General features: G+C 40.6%; 1 long non-coding RNA gene across 1 annotated transcript; it reads right to left on the bottom strand.

The window, feature by feature from the left end:
- Nucleotides 15,319–16,420, bottom strand: LOC109832284. The gene is made up of 3 exons (XR_002244683.1): nucleotides 15,982–16,420; nucleotides 15,771–15,843; nucleotides 15,319–15,677 (listed from the first exon to the last, which is right to left on the bottom strand). It is a non-coding gene; the product is annotated as an uncharacterized LOC109832284 (long non-coding RNA).

Consider the following 27,006-nt stretch of genomic DNA (forward strand, 5'->3'; position numbering starts at 1 on the left):
CAGGGTCCCTCACCCTGTTTTTAGCTTCAAATAAAAAAAAATTAAAAAAAAGGCGTGATCGAGAATAGGCACCTGTAATAGTTATTTAAATGTAATCTACTACAGAGTGTTGCACATGCTGACGCTCGCATATATTGAAATTTTAGCCGCCTATTCTGTGAGTGAATGAAGCTGTACACGAAGTTGTATTAAATGCTGGTAAAAGTCAAAATTTCACAAGGGCTATATATATAAATGGATTCGGATCCTCTCCACTACAAAAAAAAATAGTGGAGGGACCACTACATAATCACAGTCATTGATTATCTAGTTGATGGTTATGATTTTTTCTTTTAGTGCAAATTAGGAATTAGGAATGTGTGCAATACACGGGGATATGGTAAATGTTAGATTTAGATTGTATCATAACCGCCTACTAAATAATTAATGCTTGAGATTAAAAGTAGTGGTCTCATGTTAGATTTAGATTGTATCATAACCGCCTACTAAATAATTAATGCTTGAGATTAAAAGTAGTGGTCTCTCCACTACTTTTTTGTAGTGGAGAGGATATAATTAATGCTTGAGATTAAAAGTAGTGGTCTCTCCACTACTTTTTTGTAGTGGAGAGGATCCAAATCCTATATAAATAACTTCTGTATTCTTGTATTAAACAAACTATATGTTTTCAACTAAACGTTATTTCTCCAAAGTATGCATAGGTACAATTCGTGCAATTAACAATAAATTAAGATGAAGGGTGAGTATGATGCGAAATATCTACGGCTATAATTCCTGCAGTTAACATTAAATTAAGACCACGGGTGTATGCATCACCCATGCAAAAACTTTATATTATAAATTCTCACATACACAAAGGCCTGCATTTGTTTATCAGCATATTATTTTACTTAAAAACTGCGAATAAAATCCGATAAAACAATTCTGATTTTACCTAAAAATTTCATTCATTATGAAGCTTATTTTTGCTCTGTCAATCCGTGGGTCTAAATCTGGACGAGTATGAGAATATTTGTTTCATGACAATAAATATAAGTACCCCTTGCATTAAAATTATCAACCAGCTTTTTACAAACTACATCGCTTACGAAGAAAGAAGTGCAGGGTTAATATATAAAACGGATGAAAATAACGCAAAAGAAGGTTGATAGAGTACCTCGGTTCTGCGGTGCATTTTCTAGCAGTTATATAGTTTTCTAGCTACAATTGAATTTCATATAGTTTTCTAGCAGTGGTTTGCAACTTATGTACCAAAACTATTGAGTGCAAGTTTGGCATTGTTGCAAATGCTTCGATAAGAAACGTTGTATTCTGTATGGAGTGTGAAGATGCAGAAAAAAAAAGTTTAGGGTAGTTATTTGTAAAAAAACCCAAAGGTCAGGGGATTTTAGAGAAATTAACAACTAAATTTAGTAATTGATTTGAAGAGAACAAGAACAAAGAAAAATTCATTTCACTTATAGCTTGATTGATTTGAAGAAAATGAACCAAAAAAATAAAAATAAAAAGAACAAAGAGAAGAGGACAGTTAGCATACAAACGGAGATCACGATCTGTCCTAAGTAGCGTTAACCCAGGAACAAGTAACAACCAAACAGAGAATAATACGGGACACCGTACTTGATAACCTCAATTGCCATAATCATCCTAGTGATCATAATTTTAGAAGAAAACTTTCAAAAAATGATGTGGTGTTCTCACATCTCATCTCCGATATTTGTGATAAATTAAGAAGTGAAGAGAACAGTGATCAAAACATCTCACAACAGGGAAGCAAATACCCACAGCTAAATACCTACATCCAAGGTTTTCAGCGACATAAATTAGATGATCTCAATTGCCATGATCATCCTAATCATCATTAATTTTTGAAGCAAACTTTCAAGAAATGATGTGGTATTCTGACGTATCATTTCCAGTATTTGTGATAAACTAGTGAGTGAAGAAAACAGTCATCAAACATATCTCGCAACACGGAAGCAAATATCGACAGTTATATACCAACATCCAAGGTTCTCGCCAACATAAATTATAATAGATTTAGATCTGAATATAATTTAGAACATAGGTTTTTCCGGGTCCACTTAGCATATAACATATCTTTGCTATTCTTATTACAAGACTTTTGTTGTGCTCGGATACTAATTGTTACGCGCCGTGCGGAAGCGTGCTCGACAATCAAATGAGTCGATAAGCCACGAGAGAAGAAAACCAAATCAAATACGAGTATGACACAAACCAAACCAAACACAGAGATTTATGTGGTTAGGCAATTTGCCTACGTCCACGAGGAGAGGATAAGGAGATTTCACTATATAGAGGAGAATTACAATGGGTTACAACTCATAAAATCTCACAAAATTGACTCTAACCAAAGCTCTCAACTCACTCACAATATCTCCCTCTCAAAGTGCTCAAAATACCCACTAATCTCTGATTACGATCTCTTCTAAACCGTTCTATATATATATAGAAATCCTAAAACCAAAAACATACTAGAAATTCTAATATAAAAAACAAAACAGATTATGAATCCTAATAATCTGTTACCAAAACAGATTAAGAATCATGTTATCAAAACAGATTAGGAATCCTAATAACCTGTTACCAAAACAAATTAGAAATTCCAATAACCTGTTACTAAAATAGATTAAGAACCTGCTATCCAACCATTCTCCACCTCGGCGAAGTGTTTCCAAAACTAAGCCGATACTAACAAGAGCACTCATGTGTCGTCTCTCCAAATTCGGCTGCACCTATATGGTTGCCTACATACCCCTTTCCCAATGGATCAAGTCGCTCGTAGTTCATTCAAATAGCCATGAACGACCTCAACAATCACAAATTTGTAACAAGTTTCTACAGTGATCAAACTTGTTGCTCGGAACCACCTTTGTAAGCATATCCGGTGGATTATCCTTTGTGTGTACTTTCACGAGCTCTATGTCTCCATCTTCAAGAATATCCCGAACAAAGTGATAATGAACATCAATGTGCTTTGTCCTTGCATGAAAGACCTGATTTTTCGCCAAATAGATAGCACTCATGCTATCACAATGAATGGTGATGGACCGCTACGAAACACCAAGATCCTCCCAAAGTCCTCGAATCCAAATCGCCTCCTTAACAGCCTCCGTAATCGCCATATACTCTACCTCCGTTGTTGACAAAGCCACTGTAAACTGTAAGGTGTATCTCCAACACACCGACACACGAGTCAAAGTAAACACATATTCCGTAGTAGACCAGCGTTTATCCAAATCTTCAGCGTAGTCCGAATCAACATAACCAATACAGAATTGTCCACCACTAGTGCCCCGTTCAAACACCAAACCAACGTTGAGAGTACATCGAATGTACCTCGAAATTCATCTCACGACATCCCAATGACCCGGACCTGGGTCGTGCATGTATCTCAAAACCATGCTCACTACATGTGACAAATCTAGCCTCATATAAACCATGACGTACATTAAACTCCCAACTACGCTCGCACATCGAGTCTTCGGCAATAACTTTCTATCTTCAACTGTCTTCGGTGAAAGGTCAGCTGAAAGCTTCAAATGGGCTCCCAAAGGTACACTAACTGGCTTCGTCTCCATACTCACATTGAACCGCTATAGTACTTTCTTCAAATAAGCCACCTATGTCAAACAAATTCTGCCTCTATCTCTGTCTCTTATGATCTTCATCCCCAAAATACGCTTCGCTTCACCCAAATCCTTCATATCGAACTCTCTCGAAAGCTGAATCTTCAACTCATCTATAGTGGATCTGAAAAATAAAAGCAACCAACATGTCATCGACATAAAGCAATAAGTAAATGTACATATCTCATCGCAACTTGTGATAATACATGCAATGATCAAACTGGCTCCGAATGTACGAATGACCGATCATAAACCCATCGAATCGCCTATACCGTTATCGAGGAGATTGCTTCAACCTGTATAGCGATTTCTTCAATTTACAAACCAATTTCTCCTTCCTTGCAGCTCGGAACCCCAATGGCTGAGTTATATAGATTTCCTCATCAAGATCACCATAAAAAAATATCATTTTCACATCTAACTAATCTAACTCCAAACCATATTGTGTCACCAAAGCTAGCAAAATCCGGATCGAAGAGTGTTTCACCACCGGAGAGAAAACCTCATTATAGTCAATACCTTCCTCCTGTGCATAGCCCTTCGCAACTAACCTAGCTTTGAACCTCACGAGAGTGCCTTCAACGCCCCCCTTCTTTGTATACACTTACTTGCAACCAATTGTCTTTCGCCTCTTTGGAAGCTCGACAAGCTCCCATGTGTCGTTCTTATGAAGAGACTTCATCTCCTCTTACATAGTCACCTGCCACAAATTAGCCTCTGAACTCTGCTCAACCTCTCTGAATGTAGTAGGAACCATCCCGTTGATACTCTCCACCGGAAGTGCATACACAACGACTGTGTCTGTATACCTAGCTGACAACCATATGTCTTTTTTGGATCTTCGAACCGTAATCGAATCCTGAACCTAAACCGTCGGTCCCTGATTCTGCTCAATTGTACCTATATCCTCCAAATCATCATTGTGTTTGTCTGGTGTCAACTTAGTCGACACTCTAATGGATACGGTCCCATCTAGACAATGTGAAGCTGCAAAATCTCCACCACCAGTGATATCTCCTCTGATGAGAGCTGGTAGGCTTCAAGATCGAAGCCTCATCGAATGTGACATCTCTATTCAGCGCAATCTTCTTACCAATTGGATCCCAAAACTTGTAACCTTTGACACCACGCTTGAATCCCACAAATATGGCCTTCCTAGCTCAAGCTTCCAACTTATCAGTCTTCACATGATAAAATGCATGACACCAAAATACATTGAGTTGATCATAATTGCGTACTGGCTCTCCCGACCACATCTCCATAGGGGTCATCCCCTCAATCACAGATGAATGCAGCCTATTAATGAGGTGACTCGCATAAGAAAGTGCCTCAGCCCAAAAGATTTTCTCCAAACCACTCTGCGACAACAAGCATCAGACCTTCTCCAATGAAGACCGATTCAACTTCTCTGCCACCCCATTCTGCTACAGTGTATGACTAACTGTGAAGTTCCTCTCTATGCCCTCGTCTTGACATAGCTGCTGAAAGGGGTCTGAAGTATACTCACTACCGTTATCGGATCACAACGTCTCGATCTTTTTCCTAGTCTATAGTTCTAATCTCTTTGTCACTCCACAAATATATCTAGGACTTCACTCTTCTTCGTCATAGTGTACACCCAACAAAGTCTAAAATAGTCATCTATAAAAGTGACGAACCAATGTCGACCACTAAGTAACCTTGTTTTGGTGGGATCCCAAACATCTGTGTGCACGTAGTCCAAGATACCCCTCGTTCTATGGATGACTATCCTGAACTTCACGTTTGTCTTCTTGCCAAGAACACAGTGCTCACAGAACTCAACTTTACCACTCTCGGCTCCCTTCAATAGTCCCTGCTTGTACAAAGCCTACAGTGACTTTTTACCTGTGTGCCCCAACCTATAATGCCAAAGTCTACTTATGTCCGCCTCTGAAATAGCTGAAGCTACCTGGCCGATCTCGGTGCTTCCGTTTAGATAATACAAATTCCGACTGCGAACCCTCTTCATCAACACCAAAGATCCCTTAGTAACCTTTGCTATAACATTCTCAAAAGTCACATTGAATTCCTTTGCCTCCAAAACTCCAACAGAAATAAGATTTTTCTTCAACTGAGGAACAAATCTCACTTTATTCAACTCACGAAAAACTCCATCGTGCATCCAAATCCTAATGGTACCTATCCCACAAATGCCACATAATTGATCATTTCCCATGACTACCACGCCCCATCGAGCTTCTCGAAAGTTACAAACCAATATCGTCGGGAAGTCACATGATAAGTAGCGCTGGAATCCAGCATCCAATCCGATGCATCAACATGGTTCACCTCTAGAGTAATGAATATAAAAAAGCAGGAATCATCTGAATCATCTCCTCTAGCGATGTTCACCACATTAGCCTTTGGGTCATTCTTCTCGCTATTCTCCTTCTCTCTGAGCTTCGGGCAATCTCTCTTCCAATTTTCTTGTTCTTTACAAAAAGCACACCGGTTCTTTTCTAATTGGTAGTGGCCTCCTGACTTTGACCTGCCTCTATTGGTTTCTCCGTCATACTTCACAACACTAATCTTTGTATTCTGAAGTGCAACCTGAACTGTACTTGTCTTCGCCTTGCTGCTTTCACCAACTTCTTCTTCCATTGCTTGTAAACTCTAAATTGTAAAGAAGATTCAAACTTTAATAGAATTGAGAAATTACCCAACTAAACCCTAGATAGGATTCCAACACGATCTCCTAACCACACGAGGAAAGCGAGATCTCCAACGACAACTCTGCAATGCTATCTCCACCGAAGCCTAGAACTTCAAGAACCAAACTTTCATAATGAATCTTCCTCCACCCAAGACAAAACCCTAGATCTAAAATCTGGAGCTCTGATACCAATTGTTGTGCTCTGATACCAATTGTTGCACGTCGTGCGGAAGCATGCTCAACAACCAAATTAGTCGATAAGCCACGAGAGAAGAGAACCAAATCAAATACGAGTACAATCCAACCAAATATGACACAAACCAAACCAAACACAGAGATTTATGTGGTTCGGCAATTTGCCTACGTCCACAGGGAGAGGATGGAGAGATTTTATTATATGGAGGAGAATTACAAAGGGTTACAACTCACAAAATCTCACGAAATTAACCTTAACCAAAGCTCTCAACTCCCTCACAATATCTCCCTCTCAAAGTGCTCAAAATACTCTCTAATCTCTGATTGTGATCTCTTCTAAACCGTTCCATATATATAGAAATCCTAAAACCAAAAACATACTAGGAATTCTAAAATCAAAAACAAAATAGATTAGGAATTCTAATAACCTGTTACCAAAACAGATTAAGAATCATGTTATCAAAACATATTAGGATTTTCAATAACCTGTTACCAAAACAGATTAGAAACCTGCTACCCAACATCTTCATGACATGTAATTAAGTTCAACAGGAGACAAGAAAGAACTTGTAGACAGCATCATAAGCCTTTATTTAGACTATGCCTCATTCTATTGAATTTTAAATATAAACATATCGTATGTATTGAGACGTACGGGTTTGGTCAGAAAGTTTTTTTTTCTCCTTTTCTTTTGAAGCACTAAGACCATCTCCAACCCATCGCACCAAAATGGTGCAAATTTTGAATTCTTTACATGATTGGAGATGCCCTAAGCAGTACACACTTGTTTTGAATTCTTTACATGATTAGCTTCTTCAAAAATGATTGGCTATTAAGGATCACAGAAGCAGTAGAAACAGTTCGTTCATGTATAAGAACAAATATAGAAACAAAGACGCAAATATTCTGAGCTGAAAATTCTGATCAGACAAAGAATAGAACAAGGGACTTATGAGATGGCTTATGAGTCACTTTGATTGCAAATTGAAGCTATATAGCAACTAAACATAAGTGTGTTTTGTGTCAGCCACAAATAATTGGGACACTGCTTTTAGTATTAATCAGTTGGTGAAGTGTTTACTAACATGTACTCGTGTTGAAATGTGTCTCATGCAAATTTATATCATTTTTGAAACAACATGGAAACAGCGTGTTTGATTTGAAGAAGAAGCTCATTTGACTGTAATTGGCCAACAAGAAGAAAAACTCATTTCACTCAATGCGTGATTGATTTTGTTAAATTTGACTTTGAATTTCAAAACCTAATTTCACTGCCCACCTACCCCCATTTACTATTCCAACCACTATTTTATTAAATTTTTATTAAGTTGAGAGGTTATAAAAGGGGATGGGAGAAAGAGCTTAGAGGCATCAGACAGAGGAACAAATTAGGGAGTAGAGAGAGATAGAAAGAGAAATCTCTTTCTTTGTGTGATTCTCTGGTTAGAGAGTGATCTCCTCTTTGTAATTTTCTATTTTGTGATTAGTGAAGTTCTCTGTTGATCTCGTCCGTGGACGTAGGTCATGCTGATCGAACCACGTTAAATTCTTGTGTGATGTTCTCTTTGTCTTCACTGTATTTATTTAGTGTTGTTATTCTCCACTCTTGTATAGACATCTTCTGTGTATGTGATGTCCCCCGTTGCAACAAACTGGTATCGGAGTCTGACTTAAAATACGTGTATCTACTTATTATATGCTCTGTGGCCGTCACTAAAAGTGGATCCTCCACATCAGAAAATAAGTTAGATTATCATTTACTCTTTAAAGGCACTGGGCACTATTCACGTGTACGGTACTATTCAAAAGTAATGTTACTATTCATACGTACGATTATTGTTCACAAGTATGGTTATTATTCATAATTACAGTTACTGTTCTAGTGGGCTTCATAATGTCTTCTGCGAAATACGAAGTGGAGAACTTCGATAGGAGAAACAACTTCAGTTTGTGGAGAGTAAAAATGAGGGTTCTCCTAGTACAACAAGGACTGTTCAAGGTCTTGTCCGGAAAGGATAAGTTGTCAGAATCTATTCCCGACGATAAGAAAGAAGAGCTGGAGATGAAGATGCATAGTGCCATACAGCTTTGTTTGACCGATGAGGTCCCGCGGGAGGTTGCAAATGAAGATACCGCCGCTAGCTTGTGCCTCAAGTTGGAGAGCTTGTACATGACGAAATCTCTAACGAACAAGCTCTACTTGAAGCAACGCCTCTTCCTTATGAGTCACTTTGATTGCAAATTGAAGCTATATAGCAACTAAACATAAGTGTGTTTTGTGTCAGCCACAAATAATTGGGACACTGCTTTTAGTATTAATCAGTTGGTGAAGTGTTTACTAACATGTACTCGTGTTGAAATGTGTCTCATGCAAATTTATATCATTTTTGAAACAACATGGAAACAGCGTGTTTGATTTGAAGAAGAAGCTCATTTGACTGTAATTGGCCAACAAGAAGAAAAACTCATTTCACTCAATGCGTGATTGATTTTGTTAAATTTGACTTTGAATTTCAAAACCTAATTTCACTGCCCACCTACCCCCATTTACTATTCCAACCACTATTTTATTAAATTTTTATTAAGTTGAGAGGTTATAAAAGGGGATGGGAGAAAGAGCTTAGAGGCATCAGACAGAGGAACAAATTAGGGAGTAGAGAGAGATAGAAAGAGAAATCTCTTTCTTTGTGTGATTCTCTGGTTAGAGAGTGATCTCCTCTTTGTAATTTTCTATTTTGTGATTAGTGAAGTTCTCTGTTGATCTCGTCCGTGGACGTAGGTCATGCTGATCGAACCACGTTAAATTCTTGTGTGATGTTCTCTTTGTCTTCACTGTATTTATTTAGTGTTGTTATTCTCCACTCTTGTATAGACATCTTCTGTGTATGTGATGTCCCCCGTTGCAACAAACTGGTATCGGAGTCTGACTTAAAATACGTGTATCTACTTATTATATGCTCTGTGGCCGTCACTAAAAGTGGATCCTCCACATCAGAAAATAAGTTAGATTATCATTTACTCTTTAAAGGCACTGGGCACTATTCACGTGTACGGTACTATTCAAAAGTAATGTTACTATTCATACGTACGATTATTGTTCACAAGTATGGTTATTATTCATAATTACAGTTACTGTTCTAGTGGGCTTCATAATGTCTTCTGCGAAATACGAAGTGGAGAACTTCGATAGGAGAAACAACTTCAGTTTGTGGAGAGTAAAAATGAGGGTTCTCCTAGTACAACAAGGACTGTTCAAGGTCTTGTCCGGAAAGGATAAGTTGTCAGAATCTATTCCCGACGATAAGAAAGAAGAGCTGGAGATGAAGATGCATAGTGCCATACAGCTTTGTTTGACCGATGAGGTCCCGCGGGAGGTTGCAAATGAAGATACCGCCGCTAGCTTGTGCCTCAAGTTGGAGAGCTTGTACATGACGAAATCTCTAACGAACAAGCTCTACTTGAAGCAACGCCTCTTCACCCTTCGAATAAAGGAAGGTATACAAATTAAAGACCACTTATATGAACTTAACACTATTCTTATGGATTTAAAGAATATTGATGTTAAAATCGACGAATAAGATCAAACCCTCATCTTGTTATGTTCATTACCTCCTTCCTATGAGAATTTTATTAATAGCATGTTATACTGTAGAGATACACTTTCTTTGAAGGATGTTAAATCGGCCTTACATTCAAAAGAGTTAAGGCACAAAGTGTCTATCGTAGGGGAGATGATCAAGATGAAGGTTTATTCGCTCGTGGTCATCCTGAAAAGGGTGTTGGTGGTAGAGGCAAATTTAGAAATATGTCTAGATTAAAGTCCATGCTAAGAAAAATTGTTGAATGTTATTACTATCACAATATATAAGACTTATACTAATATAGCCAAGTGTTGTATAAGAAGCTTGCTCTCTTGAATCTTTGACTTGATTGTAATTAGCTTCATTTCAGATATCATCAACCTGGATATACAATAAACAAAACACAAAATACTAGAAACACAATTAGTTGTAAATTGTTTGTTAAATCATCAAAACAAGATTAGAGAGTGAGCTCATAAACATGAGTCAATACACAGACGATGAATTTCTTGCATTCTGCAAGCAAGAAGGCATCAAAAGACAATTCAATACTGCTTATACTCCTCAAAAAAATAAAGTGGCGGAGCAGATGAACAGAACTCTGCTGGAAAGAACAAGAACTATGTTGGCAACTATAAATCTGGATAAAGTTTTTTGGGCGAAAGCAATAAAAAATCACATGTTATGTGGCAAATCGATCTCCAACAACTGCAATACAATTGAAGACACCGATGGAGATGTGGACTGGCAAGCCAGCTAATTATTCTAACCTCCATATACTTGGAAATCCAGTGTACGTAATGTACAATGCCCAAGAAATTACAAAGCTAGATTTAAAATCCAGAAAATACATATTCTTGGGGTATGCTGATGGAGTAAAGGGGTATCATCTATGAGATCCCATTGCCAGTAAGGTTATCATCAGCATAGATGTTATCTTTATAGAAAATCAACTGCAAAGTGAAGGAAAAGAAAGCAGTTCTAGGAAGGACTTAGAGACTGTAGCTGTTCAGGTAGAAAATGATCTAATTTCTTCTGAAGCAACACCAGAGCATGATGTACAAGAATCGGTCGAGTCTGAGGCTCCAGAAGTTCGAAGGTCAACTTGTGAGAGAAGCCCACTAACTTGGCACTCGGAGTATATTGCGGAGAGTAATGTTGCATAATTTCTTCTAACAGAGGATGAAGAGCCATCAACTTTTAATAAAGTTGTAAATAACACAGATGCATATTTGTGTATGGCAACAATGTAGGAAGAAATTAAAGCTCCCCATAAGAATAAGACTTGGGCACTTGTGTCACTGTCACAAGGAAGAAAGACCATTGGAAATAAATGGGTCTAAAAGATCAAGCGAAATGGTGATGATCAAGTGGAACGATATCGTGCTAGATTGGTGGTAAAATGATATGCTCAGAAAGAACGTATTGACTTTAATAAAATATTTTTTCCTATAGTTCAACTTACAACAGTCCGAATAGTCCTGGCTATGAGCGTTATATTTGACTTACATCTAGAGCAGGAAGATGTAAAAACAACACTTCTTCATTAAGATATTGAAGAAGAAATTTACATGTTCTAACCCGAAGGTTTTAAAGAAAAAGGAAGAGAGAACTTGGTTTGCATATTGAAAAAATCTCTGTACGGTCTAAAGCAGATGCCGAACTATTGGTATAAGAGATTTGATTCATTCATCATGAGCCTTGGATACAACAGACTTAATTCAGATCCTTATGCATATTTTAAGAGGTTTGGTGAAAATAACTTTGTTATCTTATTGTTGTTTGTTGACGACATGTTGGTTGCAAGCCTAACAAAGATCGTATCAAAGAATTAAAGGCTCAGTTGGCTAGGGAATTTGAAATAAAAGATTTAGGATTTGCAAATAAGATTCTAAGGATGCAAATTTACCGAGACAGCATACTTCTATGGATTTTGACATAATTATTATATCTAGTTGAATAATTACAACCTTAACATGTTCATGTTTGTCAAAATCATTATGAAAACCATTAAATCTCTACAAAAACTTAGATTTAAATTTATTTCATATCTGAAATACAAATCAAAGAACTCGTTTCTTACTTTTTAAAATAAAAAGATTGAATCTTTGTATCATATACTTTAAAAGAACTATCTTTATACTTAAACTAGGTTTTAAGGTCCAATAAAACCAAATAAAACTCATTAAAAATCAATTAAAAATAGGGATGAGATTAGAAGAGATGAAACTCGCCTGAAATCTCTGCTGCAAAGATCCAAAAGTACAAACAAACCGTTCTCCATTGCCACACGTCGATGATCTCACCCTCGTGTCGGTATTTTGCTTCACAATGCTCTCAAAATTCACAAGAATTTGATTTAGGGTTTTTGAAGGGAGACGGTGTCTGCTAGGGTTTAGAAATATGATAGAAAAAGATAATTTTCATAAAAAACACAGGTACTTACAGAGGCAAACCCGAAACAAACTCGTTTGACCAGAACCAGGAAAGCTAGTCTGACTTGGAAAATAGTCTTTGGTATTTTAGCTGTAACTCTCCCATCTAACCTCGGAATGAGGTAATTTAAGATGTGTTGGAAAGATATGGAAGATACCTACATTTTTTGTATTTTGATTTTTTTTCAGATTCGAACTGCATCAGTGTGTAATGCACATATACTCTTAACTAGTCGTTTTTCCATATTTGAATTGCATCAGTGTATAATGCATATATACTCTTAATTGGTCTCAAATAAATTACTATCATGCTCCATCATCATTTATTAATATTTATTATAATAAAACTCATTTATCACTATTAATCACATTATTTTCAAATTTTATGGGGTTTTACAATTTTAGTGCTTTTTGATCTTGTTGTCCTTTTTGACTAATACCCTGTGGCTGCTGCTGAGGTCCTCTAGGTCATGTAAATGATCTCTTACCCTTGCCTTTCTTCCCAAACTATCCTGACTTAGAGCTTTCCTCTTACTCTGTGGCTCTATTAACAGTTGATGGTGGTGTAACTGTTGGTGATGCCTCTAAAATAGGCACAACTGGCATGGGAGGTGGTGTTATCGACGGAACTTGATTTGTCATTTTTTTCCTCTGGTGCTGCTAGTCTAACTACTATCGTCGCTATGATATCAATCAAATACTGAGGAGTCTGTTGCGGCTCAGGCTATAGCTCACATTGCCCACCTCGTCCTGACATCTATAATTTCAGGAGGAGAGATTATTAGACACAGTAAAGGAGATCTCAAGCATATATAACATAATATATAACACTAGAAAAATATATCACATAGTTTCACCCAAAATACTTTGTAATCAAAATGGGGTAGTCATAAAAAAAATTCTCGAAATTTTCGATTTACGCGTATTACATCCTCACTCAATCTAGGAACTCCTAGTGGATTCTATACATGAACCCTAGGAAACTCTATCCTACCTCCACAACTTGACACATGAATATCCTAAAGATGCTGGAACTAGAGCTTTGATACCAAATGTGGCAATATTATATAATTCAATTAATCTTAGATAGTTATGAATCTATGATTTAGTTAATATTATATAAAACCCACATGTTAGTTTTACATTTTTTTATTCAAATAAAAAAATCATGATAACAAAGTTATATTGAATTTTTTGGATCTACATAAAACCCTTAAATTTGACCAAAAATGCTAATTTTGTAACAAAACATTAATTTTCCAATTAAAATTCATAAATTTTCATTAAAGTTCCTAAGTTTCAAAGCAAAATCCATATGTTTATCAATATTTTAACAAAAAATTCAATTCTACAAGAAAAGGTTAAAAAATGCAAACAAATTAGGGTTACACGCTAGTATGAAGGGCAGTGATCTAACACCGATAAACAAACGTTAATAGTAGTGGTGAACAAGGACATGCACCAAGAACCTGTGATGTTGATCACCACCTTACATTAGAGGATAATATATATACTAGCTCAGCTAATTAATTAATGTTGCAATTAAAAAAGCATAATCTCATTAATTAATTTGCTCCTTGAATGCATATAGATATTTCAATAATACAACTACTATGTGGTGCCCTTGATTTCACACAAGGTTGTAGTCAAAAAGAACCCAAGAATGTCAAACCTGTCATGCACCCACACTGTGCAACAACACGTTTCATCATCACAATAATATCTCTCTAGTGGAGTCAAATAATAAACAAGTGTAGGTACAAAGCAGATAAAATGAAGATAATAATACAATGAACATGATATAGAGAAGAGACATCCAAAAATAGACATAATCATGCTCCAACTAAATAAAAGAGAGTACAGCTGATAAACTAAAGTAAAAGTGAAATATCTCAATACATAAGAGTCAACTGAAATAGTACTAAGGCAATCAGCCTTTCAAAATGAAATACATCTCTAACATCTGAAATAAATAATAACTACTGTGGAGCACTAAGTAAACTACTAATGATAAATAACTGATGATGAGCTAAACTGAGTCTCCATCTACCTGCGACTTTCTGTACGCTTGACTCGCTGTCATAAAAGAAGAGAAACAACGAGCATCAAAGCGCTAGCAAGATCATCTCCACTGCCCCCAGGGGGAGGGGGTTAGGAGTATATAAAAATACAAGTTAGTACATATAGATATATGAATCATTTATCCTGAACTAAGAGGAAATTGATATTTAAAAATCCACAACACGAGAATGGGTACGTCGAGCAAAATAATCTAAATAAGAAAACCCTCATGTATATACCTCGTATCTCAAATTGTGAATCGCTAAATACCAACTCCAAAACCTATAAATAAAACAATAAATAAAAAGACAATACATTATCAAACCTCATCCAATACAAGTCATGTCAAAATATCTTACACTACCCTCGGGTAGGCTGTGCAATCACAAGAATAATAATCTGATAAGAGGTTCTTATAATATATGACGTGTATGACAACAACAGTCTTATACACTACTCTCAGAGTAAATAACATGAGAGTATGCAAGAAAATTTGTATGATCCTCTAACAGAAAAATTTGTACTATGCTGAGTAAGGCGCTCACAATATCTTGTGGCATCGCCTACGTTACTCAATGAAAATAATGATGCACATATAAATATCTTAAAAGTTGAACTGTAATAAGTTCCTTTGTGCCAAAATGTAAGCGTTGGAGAGTCCTCATTACTAACAAATGAAAATCGAGAGAATCTAATTTTGATCATGAAAATACATTGGAACTAAATGAATGTCGCTTTACATTGTAATTTAATTCATGTTGAGTTTGCTTTTTTCTATTATTCCTCTCAGATCATGTATATACGCCTCTCAACATACACAGTTCCTTTGTTCACATCCTTGCTGAGACTCTGTCCGGAACAAGTTGACCATCAAAGCAATTATTTGGAGTTCCTTTGAAATCATATTTAGCAAGTATTCGAGATAGTAACTTTGACGAAAAGCACAGGACTGGACAGTGATTACAAAATGAGTTTATGACAATGGCCAAAAAGATAAAAATTGAGCTCTGCTTCCCACCTCTTCCTCTCTCTTTTTCCCATCTTGGAATTCAGCCTTAGCTCTTAGCCGGGCCAGAATTGCCTGAAAAAGTAAATTAATTTTGCATTATGTCTAATTTGTTTAGTTGTTTGCACAAACTAAGAGCAGTTAATATGGATTATTATCTAAACCTACCATTTTCCCCCTCTTGTCGTGCTCCCTCAATTGCTCTCTCCTCCGTCTCCCTTCTCACCTATTCAATTTCAGTCTAGGTTGGACCAAAATAAATACATGTAAATAGAGAGAAGTTTCCAACCAAAATTTGAAATCACTATATTATAATCCTAATAGCTTTCTATAAGGCTTTGTTCTAAGTGAGAACACGCAGGTTTCTGTTATTTTGTACCGACGTATCAGCCTTGCTGCCGGGTGATTCCTCTTTACACTCTGTACTCGAATCATCTCCTCCATTGTTATTAACTTGACCTCGCTTTCCAATCCGTGGCATCTTCCGTTGCCTCCGTTGATCATCTTCATATCGGGTTCGGAGGGCTGAGGGAGCCGGGAAAGACCCGAATCCTTATCCTTCTGGAGAAATTTGACTTAGGCTTCTTAACCCCTCATTGTCGGACTCCAGGGATTGGATCTTTGACCGGAGCTCGTTAATGTAGGAGATTGCGTCTCTGAGGAGAGAAGCTTTGTCCATTTTTGAGATATTGGGGATGACTGCTCGCAGGGTGTAGAATCTCTGGTTCAGCTTCTCTCGCTGCTGACGATCTGCTTCGACGTGATTGAAGGGCTCCTCACTCCTTCCCTTTCTCAGTCTCCGTCTCTATCTCTCCCTCACTCCCTTTCTCAGTCTCTATCTCTCCCTTTCTCAGTCCCTGTCTCTAGCTCTCCTTCAGTCTCTATCTCTCCCTCCCTCCCTTTCTCAGTCCCTATCTCTCCCTCCCTCCCACCCCCCTCTCTCCCTCTATCTCTCCACTTTTCTTTCCCACCTCTCTTTCTGTGACGCCCTAAGGTTCACACAAGGCTGCAGTCCAAGGTGAATCCCAGATTATCAAACCTGCCATGCACCAACACCGTGCAACAACATGTTTTACCATCACAACTACCATCTTTCTAGTGGAATCAACAAACAGGTGAATGTACAAAACATGCAAAGAAATTTGAAGTAGTACAATGAATAGAATATGCACAGAAGAAGTATATAAATAATCACCATAAGGGCCGAACTGAAACAAAATAAAATATCTCTGAACTGGAATAACTGTAATATGTCTTATCACAAAAGTCAAATAAAATCTCACTAAGTCACTCAGCCTTTACAAAACAAAAATACAAACTACTCTAATGTCTGAAAACTAAACAACTACTGTGGAGCTATGTAAAAACGACTAATACGATAAAGTAACTGGAGCCTAAGATGTAACTCTATCAACCTGCGACTCTCTGTGCGTTGGACTCGTTGCATGAAAAGGGGGAAAACAACGAGCGTAAAAGCACTAGCGAGATCATCTCCATCGCCCCCAGGGGAAAGGGGTAGGAGTATATAAGAAAATACTGTTAGTACATATAGATATAAAATCATTCATATAACTCTTAGTAAAAATTGGTATTTAGAAACCCACAACACGAGAATTAGTACGTCGAGCGAACTAATCCAAACAAGAAAACCCTCATGTAAATACCATGTCTCAAATTGTGAATCCCTAAATACCAATTTCAATCCTATGAATGAAAACAGTACATAAAAGAAAATACCACAACTCCAAACCTCAACCATAAAGAGCCAATGTCACAATCTTGAACTACCCTCGGGTAGTTGGCATAGTCATAAAGAAATATCATCCAGCTTAAACATCACCCTAGGCCATACAATGTATGTTAAGTATCTGATATGTACCCTACTCTCGGGTAATCTAACATGGGAGCAAACTATAATTGTGTACATATATGTCTTCATGAAATAATGATACTTTTGTAAGGTTCTCATAATATCATGTGGATTCAACATCCTTACTCAATCGTTCTGCGGCAATAGGTATATCTCCCTATTCCAGATGATGCATCCAAATGATCGTACAGCGAAATATAAGCATATCAGCCCAACCCAAAAAAACCTCGATCATCATTGAGTATTGGTACCTTCGAGTATTGGTACCTTCGCGGTCTCATTGCGGGGCAAAACATCCAATACTCCTAGTGTGGTACAGCCGCAGTCTCATTGCGGGAAAAACATCCACACCGTACATCCACAACTGATGAATTATGCATTGTTATGTGTTATACTAACAACTACCAACTTAGATATGTGTTACGCATCTCAACTATGCATATAAACTCAACTAAGAACATAAATTAAGTGTTCGTGCACGTATCTCGATGTACGGATCAATATCTCGTGTTCACAAACACCTCAGGTGTTTAACAGATCATAAACATCATAGAACAATGCAGGTCAATCGAGAAAACCCCTCGATCAAACACAAATTTCACAAAAACATGCATGTGCACTAACAGGCGGCGCGGTCGACCGGCGCCTACGCCGTGGTCGACCGGCCAATGACAGAAACTCTGTTCTGCCAAGTTCAACACAGTTTCGGGTTTTTCGTTTCTAACTCATACAATTCGTTGTAAAGCATGTAAATTATGTTCTGAAAACTTGTTTAACATTATTAGAGTTCATCTAACCACATGAAATAAAATCTAACAATTTAGATATGTTAATTAAACCCTAAACATGCTCACATTCATCAAAACGTTATGAAAACACCAAATCATAGTTTACACTCATGTTTAAAATGTTTTCAGATACAAAATATTCTCAGGAAATTCGTTGGTGATCTTTTATAAACAAAAGATTAAGCCTTTATTCCATATACTATGAAAGAAATTCTCTTTATACACAAAATAGTGGATTAGGCTCATAAAACCAAAACAAAAAAAAAAAACTTATTTAAAATCCTTTAAAACATGGGTAAATGGTTAGGAGAGATGAAACTCACCTGAAACTCTACTGCAAGGATGCTAAATGTGCAACACAACTCAGATTTAGCCACATGCCAACGATCTCGCCCTCACGTTGAAATTTGCTTCACAAGGCACTTGAACTCACAAGAGTTGTATCTAGGGTTTTGAGGGGAGCTGGGAGCTACTAGGGTTTAGAGAGATGAATGAAAGATGTGAAAAGTTCGTGAAAAAGGTAAAAAAATACCCAAAACCTACTCAAACTGGGATTCTGGAAAATCCCACGGCGGTCGTGTTAGATATAGGTGCCCTGCGGGTAATAATTGTATATTGTAACAGGACTTATATGAATATAATATCCTTGTTCAAAATGATAATATGCTATTTTGGTCAGATTTATCTGGTATTTTAATACAGATAAAGTCTTTAGAATGATACTAGACTATCAGACATTTCGGATATGATCGTAATGAAGAGATCTGATTTGTCGCTAACCTATATTCTAAAATATTCCTAGTCGATGAAGTGTTGAAATGGGACATCATCACTTTGGAAAGACTAGTGTATACTCTATTCCTCCTTTGGTAGGATGATGATCCATCTCTTAGATCATTGATGTGAGACATCAAGATATAGTATACAGGTGACTCATTAGTGAATGAGTTGACTGAATGACTCACTGAGAATATCTAGTTGGTAATTATACTTAACTGTCAAATAGAAGTTCTCAAGTGATATAGTACAAAGTAGTCTTTTGACCTAAAACATGAGTGCAATATCTTACATGTCAGTATAGGTGTACTTAGACTTTTACCTAACCACAGTTCTCATTGAGTTGTGCATAACGGTTCTTGCTGGGTGCATCCCGAGATATAAGTAGATATTAAGATGCCAAGATGGGATTCGTCTCTCCCAGTATAAGGGGTTGATGTCATAAGATTGTTTTATATAACTATAACAAAGAAATCCTTGGCCGAGGTAAATAAGATAAACTGAGTGTCAGTTTGATCTGATAGGTTATGAGTTTAATATCAACAAACACTAATCGAGCTATTAGGGTTTGACCGTTTCCCATACCCTAGGCTCGATAGTTTGACATGGTTTGACAAAGAGACCGGACTGTATGGTATTATCACTGAGTAGTCCTGATAAAATTGTGTAAGCATCTTGTAGATATTTATCACAACTTATACCCGGGTAGTCTTCATGTGTAGCTAGCACCTCTGTTGTACTTGTGGATATGATCCACTGCCGAGTCTTAAGTTGGGCCCTATAGTCACACCAAGCGCATATACTTGAATCCTATGAAATACAATTTATAGAGTTAATGCGTATGATTAATACGCATATATGATTTTACCGGATACACATAAACAATTATGTATATCGGTAAAATCGGAATGCTATGTGCTTAGGAAATGAATTCTAGTATTTTTCTCATAAAGTTAACTTTTAGTCAACTAGTTGACTTTTTGGTTAACAGTTGACTTTTGGTCAACTCGTTGACTTTTTGGTCATATGATGACTTATTAGTCAATGATTGAAAAAATATGAAATACCGTATTTATGAAATGACGTATTGATGTGGTATTTTTATTTATAAAATACATACTTCATTGTACCTTGATTAATGAGTCATGAGATGAGTCATTAAGGTGGTATAGTTTGGGAACATGGTTTTAGCACATAGTTTTAATTCTGCATGACTCATGAGATGAGTCATTGCATAACTCTTGAAAGGAATCATTACATTTAGATGACTCATGGCATGACTCATGAGATGAGCCATGACATATGTAGGGTGTAAATTTGATTTCCCGAAAATAGGGAGTTTCGTTTGTATTGATAAGAAAGCTTATTACAAACTAATAATCAAATGTTTACAACAGATTTAGGTGGCTATAGGACGCTTCGCTCGATGCTTGTGTCGAGTCTGCTTCCCTTGGACCGTTTGATCGAGGTTGCTGGAGAGCTTCAGTACGCAGTAGAAGCTCGAGTCGATGGAGTTCGGGTCTGCTTAGTTCGCCGGCGATCGGAGCTCATAACTAGGCAGCGGTGCTGTAATGCAAGGATTATGCGAACAGCTTGGTCTCAACTGTTTTTCTCCAAGTTTTTCGACCTCTCTCAAAGTTTGTTGGAAGAGGCTTTTAAATGGAAGAAGGACAGCTTGACTGCTCCTTGAATTATGGGATGTGACCATACATTGTTCGGAGATATCCTGCTGCCCATTCGTACCACCAGTGGTCATTCGAAGAGCTGTGCTCTGCGTCACGTCACGTAGGAGTGGGAAAGCCCCTCCTCGTATGTGTGACAACGGTTGTCGGATGCTTGCGTGGATCTGACCAACCACCGAGCGCCGGGCTCTTTCCAGGCTGCTTTGACATCTGTCTGCTCACTCGTACTGTGGGCGGCTGTTCGGCGGGCCAGGAGTGTCGTGCCTTCTCTCTTTAGGTCAAGAGAGGCGGGAAAGCATGTTCCTGGCACTCGAGTGGGTTTGGACAGCTCGCCGAATGCTGGCGGATTCATCTCCTGACTCAGACAGCCGAGGTGAGTTGCATTTATGAATGCTCAGGTCGACCCGACACCTGTCCAGTCTTTCGCACTGCGAGCGGCCGCTTGACAGTCTTGGAGTGTTGTGCCCTCTCTCTTTGGGTCGAGATAGGAGGGAAAGCCCATCGCAGCACGTGGGGTAACAGATATCTGGCCATATTGGCGGCCTTGGGGTTTGCGGCGAGTCGATTATTCAGGCGAATCTGTAACCGAGCACGTTTGACGACCATGTGGCTTAGGCAGGCGACTTCTTGTGGGCGAATTTCCTGTAGAAGCTCACAGAGGTATATTTTACCGTCTACAAGACCCCCTTCAAAGTTTTCAGACCTAAACCGGCTTGCTTGTGGTCTGGAATACTTTGAATGAAGAAGCTTTTGGTGAAGTAAGCGCACTTGGTTTCTTTTAGTATTTTTAGCAAACCCTCAGCTATCAACGGGTTTGATGTGCCTTTACCGATTACCGTTTGAATCGGGCTAGCCATACTATTCCCCTCAGTATGATGAGTTGTCGAGTAGTTTCTCTTAGACTCGATGCTAAGATTTCTACTCTCAACCTTAGCCGTTCGAGGCGTGGTTTTAAGCGAGGCCATCTCTTTGGCGTTTTAAAGCTTGGGACAAGTCGTGTTATTCGTCGTTTATCTCCCAGAGCGAATGAGCCATTCAGGCGAAGTTAGGTTTTGGGGGCGAAATTCTGTTCGACTTGCGGATTAGGGTCGAACTTTTCGCAGGCGAAACCTTGCTTTTCGGGCGAAACTCGGTTCGGTGTGGGTGAGCCACGCGTCCGCTAGTGGGCTTCGTGCTTTCCAGCTAAGACGGCGTGGTTCTGTCACGTCGCGCTCTGACGCAAGCTTCGTGCTCCCCGTTTGAATCGTGGCCGTGGTTTTCGAACCCAACTGTCAGATGCAACCGTCGATTTCGGTTCAGGTTTGGGGTTCTTCGACCGACCCGTTTCCCTCCTCGACGTGGCATTTCGAAGTGTCGGGGGGCAATCTGAACCGTTGATTTTGATCGTAGTCACGTTTCTCGTCCGCCAGTATTTCGCTTTTTGAGGGCGATCGTGGCCACGTTGGCAATTCCTCCGTTAAATAGGCCGTTCCCTTTCTTTGAGAGTTACCGTGCTCAAGAATCTTGAAAGTTTTCTAAAGAGAGAGAGTTCCCGCTTAATCCGCTCAATGGCGCCGAAATCCAAGAAGTGTATCGCGAAAGGAGGAGGTCCCGGGCGCTATTCCGCCCGCCTCGCCGCCGGTGCACCCGTCCGCATACCTGAGACACACTTGGGTAAGTCCAGGGGTTCATCTAACGACTTCGCGTAGGTTATAGGTGTCGGGTCGGGCGGATGAGCCTCGTTTATCCCCCTTAGGTTCGACCATCTTTGGTAGCTTCCTTGATTTAGGGCAAAATCCGTCCCTTTTTGGGCGGATTTTGTATTTGCTCATAGAGGACGATTTCTGCCTCTACAGGCGAAATTGACTTTTATTGGGTGGAGGCGAATTCGTTTTTGATAGGCGAGTTCGACCTCTTCTCTGGTAAAAGGGGAGCGTTGTTTTCGCTTTCCGACAAGCGAATTTGCCCATTTTTACTGGATTGGCGGATTCATCCTTAGGGCGGATCTTATCCTGACTCTTGTGTTTTTTCTTGTAGCGACCTTTTCTGACGAAGCCCTTCCGAAGGGCGTGGCCATCGGTCTCGTCGGAGGCACAGGCTATACGGCGCCTCCTCGATTTCCTTCTTTTGGATCCGATGCCCTCGTTCGCTGCTGATAAGCCCTACAGCTTGATGAAGAGGGTTACGGACGGTCATCATTTGACATTACGTGAGTTGATGACCGATGCGACGCTGACAGATGATGCCAGGACGGAGCTGTCGAAGCCTCAGTTCTTCTTCGGCGATGCTATGACCGATCCTTCCGTTCTTCTATTCAAGGAGAGCAGGTGGTTCCGCACAGTGGAAGGGACTCACTATTATCTCCCCAGCATGCCGAGGGGGTTCTCGATCGTCGAGCTGCGGTCTCTCGCGGTTCCCCGAGTGATGAACTGGGATTTGACCCCAACTCAAGACGGGGTCACTTGTGGCGTCTTTACAGGCTCCACGGCTTGGTATGGAGTGGAGAGTTCTTGTAAGCGCGTGACGGGTCTGCGCCCTGGCCTACCGTCCAACGAGCCGCCGGCAGGAGAGACGACGGCACTTCAGAGCTCCTGGGTGGGTATATTCTGCGCCCGGTAGCGACACTTGGTGGTCCAAGATCACTGACCACGTCCTGGCTGAGAATTCTGACCTTGAGAATTCGGAGCTGTATGTGGCCATTCGAGCCACTCGACATGGTTTGAGGATTAATGCTTCTCAGTTCCACAGTATCTTGGAACTGTATTGTGCGGAAAGCGGCACATTCTTCACCCCCAACGGTGAACTTGGCATAACCCACCATGAGATGTATGACGTGTCAGGGCTGCCTCTGGGAGATTTTCCCTACGAAGAGTATATCCCAAGCCAAGAGGAGATCGACCAGCTTTCTGACTGTTCCCCCTTGGTAGTGGAAACTCTGTGGGAGTTGCTCTGCCATTACCACATCTGCCTCAGTACTTTAGGGGCTGCGGATCACAAGGGGAAGAAGAAGAGGACTCCGGGGATCATCCACAAGAATTGGGCTGACTATCTGTTCCGGGGGAACGATGTCAAAGGGCAGCCTGCTCTTCCACTAGGCGAGTGTGACCAGGCTGAGGTGGAAAGGAGGATGGCCGAAGAGGAAGCCACAGTAGTTCTTGAACGTGATGGGGGCGGATTCAAATCCAGAACGGTCCTCCACTCGTTTCACCACCAGGCCAAGTCTCCTATATCTGGGAAGGCCTTGCTTGCAGGGTATCTCATGCATCGGGGGCTTTGCACCCTGACGACCCAATTCTGTCGTGTATCGACTGTCGATGAGGGGGACGGAGAGGTCATCAGGACTCCCAATCCTAGGGTGGGGCTGCCATACACCTACTTGATGGCATGGTTTGTATACCACTGTGAGTGTTTGATGAGCGCCCCCGTGACTCTTCAAGGAGACAGGTTTGTTCCTTTCCTTGAGCGTTTGGAGAGGTGCTCTTGGAAGTGTAGAGACATTCCTGATGCACGGAAGACGCTCTCCCACTTTGTCCACTACAATTTTCGTCGCTTCTTCCCCTACTTCAGCGGAGGAAGATATGGCGAGTCTCTTAGGGATGCGCCGACGGCGGATCATCACACGGCTCTTCCTCGTGGCGCTTTCCGATGGTTGGTAAACATTCGGCCGGGGTATCACATCCTACGCACATGTTCTGTGTGTTACCTCGAGCCGTATATCCCTTGCAGGTTCGCCCGCCAGTTCAGGTATGACCAACTATATGTGGGCAACGCCAATCCCCATCTGCACTTCGAAGGAGGGTTGGTGGATGGAGCTCGGGGATGGTTCTGGACTCATGCTGGCGGTACCCATGCCCGCTTTGAGCTACCCGCGAAGGACCGTGATTTGCATCACACTCTCCTGTACTGCCGGTAGTACCGGGGTGCTACGCTAATCCCGAAGGCTTCTGGTTTTAGGATTTGTGCTTGGCGGAACAGAGGCGTCCCCCCATAAGGCCTCTCCATTCTTCGAGATGGAGGGGTCGCCAAACTGCTAAGGAGTGGCTTCTGGAGGGCCCAGCTGAGGACGTTGAGGGCGGCGACGTGGGTCTAGACGAATCTGAAGTGCCTGAGACCCGAGCTCCCTCTCCTGGTCTTTCGTTGGACCCCCAGAGTGAGCGGGGAGAATCTGAGGAGTTAACCCGGGCGGGCGAGAGGCGGGCGAGAGGCTGGACCCGTGTCCCATTCGGGAAGCATTTTTTTTATTTTTTTTTGTCTGCACTGTTAATTTGGCACTTGAGTTGAACTTGGCGAGTCTCTGACTATTTTGTTTTAGACTTAGTCATTTTAGGCTCTTGTTCTGCCCTCTGTTGCTCACAGCGTGGGATCGGGTTAACTCCGATCTTCGCGTTGTAGCTCAAATGGGATCGAGAGAGAAACACTTGGCTTGCAGCAAAGAACAATCGTTCGCTCATGCGGCCACGACAGACAGGTCGTCTGCCGAACCGCTCTCGACAATTGTCGTCGTCTGGGTAGGCGACGACACAGGTGATAATCGAATCGTTCAGGGATGTAGGAATGTGACGATTGATTGTTGTAGAAGCCGTCGCGTGGTAGACTACTACCCATCAGTTACCCTAAGGGAATGTTAGGATATCTGGAATAGGTCAAATAGTTCAGGGACGTGGGAGTGTGACTATTGACAGAAGTAATAACACGTCGCGTGGTAGGCTATTACTTAGGCTATGTTACTTGTAAGAATAACGGCGCCAATCATCAGAGGTGATCGTTAACCTAATGGGATTTTTATCGCGATTGGAGCAACTGTGGTGACCTACCATTCTTCTGAAGAGGTTTGGTAAGTGGATTTTGTCAGAGGTTTAATGTTAACGTGACAGGGGTTGTCGTGATTGGAACGACTTTGAGGGCCCACCATCCTTTAGAAGAGGATTGGCGGGGGACTGTGGTTCTGGTCCTAACTATTTGAAGGTTTGACCAAGCGGGCGTCTGATGTCGCCCACCTGAGATGCTAATCTTGCCTATTTTGAGTGGTTTGCCAAGACAGGGAGCTTAGCTCAAGAAGTGGGTTTCGCCTAGACTGATAGGCTTGCCTGATATAAATGATTCGCCTGATCTGAGCGATTCGTCTGATCTGAGCGATTCGCCTGATCTGAGCGATTCGCCTGATCTGGGCGATTCGCCTGTACTGAGCGGTTCGCCTGTACTGAGCGGTTTGCTTGTACTGGTACCCTGGCTCAACAAACAGAAGTGCAGGAACAGTTTTACCTCTTATACCAGTTGGAGGGTGTGAGGGCCAGTTTAAACTCATGCACTCGTGGGAGTTTGTGAAGGAGAATTAGGGGTAGTACTTCTTCAGATACTTGTCGTTGATGGGCATCATGATCTTATCGCCGTTCAGCTTGACGAGGCGATAGGCGACGTTCGAGTAGACTGTCTCTACTACGAACGGTACTTCCCATTTGGGCTGGAACTTCCCCTTCTTCTTAGAAGTGAGGATCATTGGTCGGCGAACGGCCAGTACCAGCTCTCCTTCCTTGAAGGCTCGACGTCTGACTTTTTTGTCGAAGTTCTTAGCCATTCGAGCTTGATACAACTCAATGTGTTGTTGAGCTTCCAGCCGTTTGTCGTCCAACGCTTCGAGTTCTGCGAGTCGCAGTTGGTGATTTTCCTCGGCCGTCATCCCTGTTACTAAGGCGACGCGGAGGGATGGAATTTGAATCTCTAATGGCAATACGGCTTCACAGCCGTAAACCAATGAGTAGGGCGTGGTGCCAGTCGGTGTGTGAACCGTCGTGCGATATGCCCACAGGCTCTCGCCTAGCTTTTCGTTCCAATCGTGTTTGCTAGTGGAAGTCAGCTTGGTCAAGATCTTGATAATTGTTTTGTTGAAGGCTTCGGCCAAACCATTCGCTGAAGGGTTGTAGGCCGTGGAAGAGAGGTTCTGTATTCGGAATTTGTCACAAAACCTGGTGAATGCATGGCTAACGAATTGCATGCCATTGTCATGAATAATACGCCGGGGTACGCCGTATCGGTATATGATATGGTGCTTGATGAATTTGATCACGTCATTAGTCTTGACCTCTCTTAAGGGGATGGCTTCGGCCCACTTAGAGAAGTAATCGGTGATCGTGAGGATGAAGCGATGGCCTTTCGTCGATGGTGGGGAAATTGGCCCGACTATGTCCATCCCCCATGCTTCGAAGGGCCAAGACGCCCTCGTCGGATGCAGCCCTCGTCGGATGCAGATCTTCAGGAGGTTGGTGCATGTAGTTGGCGTGGATTTGGCATTCGTAGCAGCGCTTCGCATA

The sequence above is a fragment of the Asparagus officinalis genome, chromosome 3 (genome assembly GCF_001876935.1).
Source record: "Asparagus officinalis chromosome 3, Aspof.V1, whole genome shotgun sequence".
Taxonomy (NCBI): domain Eukaryota; kingdom Viridiplantae; phylum Streptophyta; class Magnoliopsida; order Asparagales; family Asparagaceae; genus Asparagus; species Asparagus officinalis.